The sequence below is a fragment of the Conger conger genome, chromosome 10 (genome assembly GCF_963514075.1).
Source record: "Conger conger chromosome 10, fConCon1.1, whole genome shotgun sequence".
Lineage (NCBI taxonomy): Eukaryota > Metazoa > Chordata > Actinopteri > Anguilliformes > Congridae > Conger > Conger conger.
In genome coordinates this window covers 4,955,001-4,962,500 of record NC_083769.1, presented here as the reverse complement: position 1 = coordinate 4,962,500, position 7,500 = coordinate 4,955,001, and the positions used below count along the sequence as shown (strand labels likewise).

Below are 7,500 nucleotides of genomic sequence, written 5' to 3'. Positions count from 1 at the left end.
CTTTACCAAAATGTCTTCCTTCATCTATGAAATGTCTCACACAAGTACATTACCGTACTCAAACAGAGGAGGACAAGTCAACACCATTTTAATACACATACTGCACACATCGCACAAAACGGACACTAACAAATCACAATTTATCTTGGCTGTTAAAGCTGATGAAGCTATGGGCAAAGTAATCAACAGCTGAAGCTCATGTAAAAACTAAGATCCTCAGCCTCCTTGTTGCCCCATCCACATCCATGCAGTCCGTGGCTGACAGGGTGTTTTCCTCTGTAGCGCCCTGTTTGTGAAATGCCCACCCCGTAAATATCCTCCTTTAAATCCCTTCTGGAAAAATGTCACTCTAATTGAAGACATGACTCCACCAGAACCGTGCTTTTTTTTAAAGCAAGTCAATCTGCTTTTCATTTGAAACTGTTAAGTGGAGCTGGTTCCTATTAGAAATCTGGTAAACACTGTGCAGTCAGTCTGTTTATTATTTGCAACGCTCAATGTGCAGCTCACACTGAGGCGGCTACTGTGTAGTTTATTTATTGTGTTTTAACTGATCGTCAGGCACAAGCAGGCTGAGAAAGATGTATGATAAATAAATAACACTTCAGACACACCCCCTATACTCAGCATAAACTTCTAATAACATCTTCTGTTGATGTGAGGAATGTGATTTGAACTCATTCAGGGAGTATTTGTGTTTCATATTTTCTTTATACATTTCTGAATTAACTACAAATGATGTATGGAATATGAAAAGTATATCAGGAATATCATGAGAAACCATCCAATTCCACAAGTGTTTTATTTACGTTGTCCATAGACCATTGTTCAGATGTAATTGGGATGCAGTTCCAACAATAGAAACAGAGGGCGCCATTGGCTAAGCAGTAGCAGTTCTCAACACTAACAAAAACCATAACATTGAGTATCATCCAATAACAATAACCATAATAATAATAATAATGACCTGTTTTCAATAATGACCGTTTAACAATGCTGCTAATAAATAAATAAGTACAATTTCTAACAAGCATTTTTCAATACTGAGTTCACCAACATACCAGCATAGCATAATGATCTTAAAAAACACAAACCAGTGGCATTACAGTAGATGCACTATTTCCTGTCAGTCTTTGCAGTAGTAAGTAATGTTTGCTGTTCATTTTTAATTTTGTAATTAGTTAAAGTGTTACTTTGTTCTTTGATTGATAGTATAGCATGTTTTTCAAACTTTCCATTCCAAAGCAGAATATCACTTATTACTGTATGAAATGTACCCCATTATATGCAACAGGGACATAGACATTCTGCAGTAAAGGTTTTGTTGGCATACAGCCATTACAAATGAAAATGTGATACCAAAATCCTAATACTCTAATGTAGTAAAAATTGATGCATCTTACAGTGGCACTTACAATACTGGCAGTCACAGGTCATCAACCCGGTCTACTTCATTTTGCCACATGTCTTCGGCAACATCACACACATACGTGCACTCTTCCTATACAGAGGAAAGAGCCTCTGTGCATGCCTGATCCATCTCTGGCAATCATCAGCGGATGTGTCCAGGCACCCGGCCTCCATGTTGAATGTCTCCACAGATTCCCCCTCCCCCTCCACCTCCATCGTCCTGCCCTTTCTCTTCCTCTTTCACACACTTTTGTATTTCTTCCGGGGTTCATCTTGAACGAAATCATTCCAAAGATTAAATTGACATTCCCTCAATGCCTGGGCAGATCTCCAAGTGAATCAGGTGTGATTTGTCTATTCAATAACCAATTCACAATGAGAAGCATAATCTGCACAAACGTCAATAGGTACTTTGTTATGTAACTATTATCAAAACCTTTGGTGGTTTTTCAATGCATTTCAATATAGCATTTGTGTGAATCTTAGCCTATACTTGAGTGCATCAGTATTTAAATAGTGTGTGTGTAAACATTTGCAAATTGGGCTGTAGAAATGTTCAGTTTTTTAGGTGGTTGATTTTTTTAAATTGTCCATTGAATGCATTCACATTTTGGTCCACATACAGTGCTGTTGTGCTGTCTGAAGAGTTCTGAAAAACTAAACTTGGTAGCAAAAAATGCTTGTTAGCAATTGTAAAAACCTGTAAATAACCATTATTGTAAATAGTCATACTGGTAGGCCCATCCGAAAGCAGTGAAATGCACAGAACAAGACGAACACAACCCCTCTGACCCAAACCTGCTGGGCACTGCACTGCAGCAACACCTGTGCAACCAAAGCAGACTGTAAAAGGGTGCAAAAGTTCTGAAATTTTACTTGGGATTCATTGTCAAATATAGATTTTTTTAACTGACTTTCAATTTCCGGGTCTTAAGAGATATGATATTAATATTTATTATTATGTATCATTCAATATTAATATAATATTTGGCCTCCTCACAGTGCTCTGGATAGAAGCACACTGATTTTAAACACCCTACATTTATGTTATGCTGACAAATAGTATGAAAAACTGTACTTTAACTTAAAGGTAATTATGGACGGTCAAGAGAGGAATTTCAGCAACAAACACCCTCAAACCACAACACCTCCCCTTCCCTGTAAATGTGCTGATGTTTAAATGCCATTGGCTGTGGCAATTAGAACCAATTTTCCACCACTTGAATTATTGTATAGCTATACAATACAGAGCGTCGGTCCGTGAACTGCATATTTTGAAACCTGAATGTAAGAACTATAAACACAGGCAGAGGGTGAGTCAATAAGTCAGTGAGCCTTTTTCAATGATAGGAAGGGATTTACAATGTTCTTGTAACAATGTTTAAATCTTACCTATTGTACCTTTAAGCACAGAGTGAAGAGGGACATAGATGTGTCAGTCCAGCTAAGCGTGTGGGTGTAGATCTGGTATGTAAGCAGGTAAGTGTGTGGGTGTAGATCTGGTATGTAAGCAGCTAAGCGTGTGGGTGTAGATCTGGTATGTAAGCAGGTGTGTGTGTGGGTGTAGATCTGGTATGTAAGCAGGTAAGTGTGTGGGTGTAGATCTGGTATGTAAGCAGGTGTGTGTGTGGGTGTAGATCTGGTATGTAAGCAGGTGTGTGTGTGGGTGTAGATCTGGTATGTAAGCAGGTAAGTGTGTGGGTGTAGATCTGGTATGTAAGCAGGTAAGTGTGTGGGTGTAGATCTGGTATATAAGCAGGTGTGTGTGGGTGTAGATCTGGTATGTAAGCAGGTGTGTGTGGGTGTAGATCTGGTATGTAAGCAGGTAAGTGTGTGTGTGTAGATCTGGTATGTAAGCAGGTGTGTGTGTGTGTAGATCTGGTATGTAAGCAGGTGTGTGTGTGGGTGTAGATCTGGTATGTAAGCAGGTGTGTGTGGGTGTAGATCTGGTATGTAAGCAGGTAAGTGTGTGGGTGTAGATCTGGTATGTAAGCAGGTAAGTGTGTGGGTGTAGATCTGGTATGTAAGCAGGTAAGTGTGTGGGTGTAGATCTGGTATGTAAGCAGGTAAGTGTGTGGGTGTAGATCTGGTATGTAAGCAGGTGTGTGTGGGTGTAGATCTGGTATGTAAGCAGGTGTGTGTGTGGGTGTAGATCTGGTATGTAAGCAGGTGTGTGTGGGTGTAGATCTGGTATGTAAGCAGGTGTGTGTGGGTGTAGATCTGGTATGTAAGCAGGTGTGTGTGGGTGTAGATCTGGTATGTAAGCAGGTAAGTGTGTGGGTGTAGATCTGGTATGTAAGCAGGTGTGTGTGTGGGTGTAGATCTGGTATGTAAGCAGGTGTGTGTGGGTGTAGATCTGGTATGTAAGCAGGTAAGTGTGTGTGTAGATCTGGTATGTAAGCAGGTGTGTGTGGGTGTAGATCTGGTATGTAAGCAGGTAAGTGTGTGGGTGTAGATCTGGTATGTAAGCAGGTAAGTGTGTGGGTGTAGATCTGGTATGTAAGCAGGTAAGTGTGTGGGTGTAGATCTGGTATGTAAGCAGGTAAGTGTGTGGGTGTAGATCTGGTATGTAAGCAGGTGTGTGTGGGTGTAGATCTGGTATGTAAGCAGGTAAGTGTGTGGGTGTAGATCTGGTATGTAAGCAGGTAAGTGTGTGGGTGTAGATCTGGTATGTAAGCAGGTGTGTGTGTGGGTGTAGATCTGGTATGTAAGCAGGTGTGTGTGGGTGTAGATCTGGTATGTAAGCAGGTGTGTGTGTGGGTGTAGATCTGGTATGTAAGCAGGTGTGTGTGTGTGTAGATCTGGTATGTAAGCAGGTGTGTGTGTGTGAGGTATTTGGATCATGCATTGTGGTGGCCATGAACAGTGCAGATAGCTTTGGACAGGAGTAGTGGAATGTGTAAAAGTGTGGTATAACCACAGTCTGAAGTGGCTACATAAGTGAGATTCGGGCTCCAGAATGGAGGTGGCCTGAGAGACTAATCAGCATTTGCTCACAGGCTACTCATCTATTGAGAGGCCTCTACTCTCACGTAATTGCTTTGGATTCAAATCCAAACAAACAGACAAGCTCGGTAAAGCGGAGAAAAGTATTTGAGACCAAAACAATGACATAGTAAACCCCGGTCTGTTCTCTCCCCTAGATTCCCAATGCTTCGCTGAGGCTAAGGCTTTGGCTGCAAGAAGCATTCAGTCCTCTTGGGTCTCATGTGTCACATCTGGCAACACAGTGATGCCAGAATGAAATGGACCAATTTCCCAACCACAGAGGAACACAGAACAGTCCCATCATGAGGTCATGCCTATGCACATACACCTGGGTATATGCACTGCATGTCACGGCCCTCCTCTCTGTTTCCTCGTTATTTCCTGGTTTCCCGTTTCCATGGAGAGTCTGTGTTCCACTTCACATTTTGAGTTTGCCTCCCCCCCCCACCTGATATGTGTTTCCTCCTGTTTCATACCACTCACCTATTCCTCATTGTCTCCTTGTTAGTCTGCCTGTTTCGTTGTCCTTTGCCAGATTGTCTTGCTCCTTGCCTTCGTGCTTGTGTCTTACTCTCTTGCGTTTGATTTCCCAGTTCCTGTTCCTGTGGTTTCTTGGCCTGCTTCCAAGCTTGCTCCTAGCTACCTGCTCCAGTCCCTTTGCCAAGCCCATGGGCCTCCGCCCTTCTCCTCATCTAGCCCCATCTCCGCTCCTGCCTTTGCCCTCGGACTGATCTCCTGGTTTAGACCCTCGTCTGTGATTCGCCTGACCTCCATTTCCCTGTCTGCCTGGATTCTGACCCTCGCCTGTCCATTCACAGCAAACTGTTTATCCTGTGTTGCTCCCCTATGCTGGCTGTTGAACCTGGACTCTCTGACCTTGAGAATAAACATCCCTTTTCTCCCATTTCTGAGTCTGCGCTTGGTTCCAGATATTCTGTATGAGACACTGCATGTCCCATGAAGCATTGCACCTGTTAATTTACATTAATGCTTCAGCACGTATTGCACCCAGTCGTCCACAGCATGAACAAACGTTTTAACATGCATTAATGGTGATAATCATTATTAAAGTATGATGAACATGATGAACGTTAAGCACATACTACGCAGGATTTCATTCTTCCCTTCACTCCTGTGTTTACATACAAAAACAGTCTCAGCTCCCATTCTCAACCTGCCGACTCCCCCAAGATGATTCTGGCCGTTGCAGGCTATGGTGTGATAGCAATGAGCTCAGAAAACCGCGGTCTGATTCGTAAAACTTCTGCTTTAGTAGTCACTTTCCACACAAGATGCTACTCGTGTTTGTATTTAGCTAAACCTTGTGAGTGGTGATGCTAGCCTCAGCTGCTAGCACAGCAGGATTTCAGTCTGCTCTAGCCTGCCAATATGAAAGCACAATTCTGTAACGTAAACATGCACACTCACAAACACATCAATTCATTGTAGCTTTTATTTTTATCAGATAGCTCAAGTCTTCTGCAAGTCTGAGAGTCTATGCATGAGCTCCCTGCCCAGGAGAGAAGAATCTCCCAAAACTATAAGCAGTAGTACTGTGCAGTGGGACTGAGCTATCATGACCAGCCAGCTGATGTACAAAACCGAATTGAGTTTGCTAATAATGGCAGCTACTGACTGTAATGTTACCGAACATGAACCAGCCACTTGATTAATGGTTAGCCACCCAGGCTAATCTCTCGCAAATCCAGCTCACCACTGCAGTAGCCAGTCCCTACACGTCTCCTCTTGCCCTCCTTCGATCAGATCATAGAGCTTATGGGTTCAGTGTATTGGACACATGCTTTTCAGACACAGCAAAAAAAACCAAAAAGGCCCACACTCACATGCAGGCAGGGGAGGCATAGAATAACAAATACCAGTAGTCCCCAGGCGAGGTATTGGGAAGAAGTGAACACAGACACAGGTTGTCACTGTATCATAGTAATCAGTGAGCATGTTTGTTTTATAATATTTTCAAAATGAAAATCCTGCCTAGTATGCCTCTAATAAAGTAAATGACAAAAATGCTAGTCTTATGAGCTTATGAGCAAACATCTCAATATGAAGGTATTCACTGCTTGGGTTATGATACAATGAAAATGGATGGTAATATTTATGAAAGGTCATTGTGCTCTAGTAATGTTGAATGCTACAAATGTCTTTCAGCTGCAATATTGTCCAACTTAACCTGTATTTTGAGTGTGTGTGTGTGTGTGTGTGTGTGTGTGTGTGTGTGTGGTTAAGATCATGTGTCCAACCCCTATCTATCCAAAACGAGTTCATACCCTTTGGGAAATATGATACGCTCACTGTTCCGTTACAAACACAAACTATGTTTTGGAACTGTCCATTTCCTGTTTTGAGACGACATAGGCATTCTTCATACCCGCAAAATGATATGCATGCTGACTAAACCAAACAACCCGTGCACCGTCCAGATTTCATAGCGATTTCTGAGCAGGAGGAATATAAAAAAGGCAGACGGCGGGTTTCTGATAACATCCTGGTTAAGACTTGGCTACCCTTGCATTTGAAAAATTCATCGCAAGTTAAAGTTGTGGGTGATGCAGCATTTTTAAAGAAAACAACGCGGGCCTGCCAATGTACTTTCACTTAATCACCCCAAAGCCCGCCGTTGAGATTTCACACGCTGTACTCGATAGTAAGTGAAGATGTTTAATATATGTGTACAGTTTAATCAGATACAAAGCGTTAACCATCCAAAATAGTGATAATTACCGAATAGTAATTAGACACTTAACCACACTTCAGTTCCACGGAAGACCACCCCCACATTCAAAAGCAACAGCTCTAGCAGCAACAAGGGCAGTACAGATTAGTGAGGAACCAACACACCATCATTTAATTTAACACTGACTGCATTTCATGTTATAATGACTATATGAAGGCCATGTACAGACCCACGCCCGCACACACACACACACACTCACACACACACACACACACACACACACACACACACACACACTCACTCACACACTCACAGACCCACGCCCGCACATAACCTTAAAGCAACGCAGCAGGTGCCCCACGGACTTCAGCTGACGTCACTGAGCAGTGTGTGACACATGACCCAGAGGA

The 7,500-nt window shown here is 42.5% G+C and overlaps 1 protein-coding gene across 2 annotated transcripts in view; it reads right to left on the bottom strand.

Moving 5' to 3' along the window:
* LOC133138905 (peptidase inhibitor 16-like) overlaps positions 1-7,500 on the bottom strand; it is a 17,204-nt gene that overhangs the window by 8,534 nt on the left and 1,170 nt on the right. The window lies entirely within an intron of this gene.